This window comes from Myotis brandtii, unplaced genomic scaffold (assembly GCF_000412655.1).
Source record: "Myotis brandtii unplaced genomic scaffold, ASM41265v1 scaffold233, whole genome shotgun sequence".
NCBI lineage: Eukaryota > Metazoa > Chordata > Mammalia > Chiroptera > Vespertilionidae > Myotis > Myotis brandtii.
In genome coordinates, this window is record NW_005358773.1 from 633370 (window position 1) to 634006 (window position 637).

A 637-nucleotide genomic window follows, 5' to 3' on the forward strand; every position below is an offset into this window, starting at 1 on the left:
CCCTTTAATACAGTTCCTCATGTTGTGGTGACCCCCAACCATAAAATTATTTTTGTTGCTACTTCATAACTGTAATGTTGCTACTGTTATGAATCGTAATGTAAATATCTGATATGCAGGATGGTCTTAGGCGACCCCTGTGAAAGGGTCGTTCGACCGCCAAAGGGGTCGCGACCCACAGGTTGAGAACCGCTGAGTTAAAGCTTGGAAGGGCTGTTGGATCCGGCGGGGGGACAGGTCCCAAATGGGACCAAGGAGAGGATGGCCCAGCCCTGGGCAGAGGGGCCGCCTTGAAGGAGGACAGGAAGCCACATGCACATGATGAGGGGTACGGGCGAACTCTCTCTCTGACCTATCCCTATACTGTTGAGTGTTCTGTTCACTTGAAGGCTAGCTAGGCTTCCACTTGTCACTCAAGCCCCTCTCATCTGTAGCCTGCTTCCCGCCTCCTCCCCCCGCATGGGACCATTTAAAGCAGTGGTTCTCAACCTTCTGGCCCTTTAAATGCAGTTCCTCATGTTGTGACCCAACCATAAAATTATTTTCGTTGCTACTTCATAACTGTAATGTTGCTACTGTTATGAATCGTAATGTAAATATCTGATATGCAGGATGGTCTTAGGCGACCCCTGTGAAA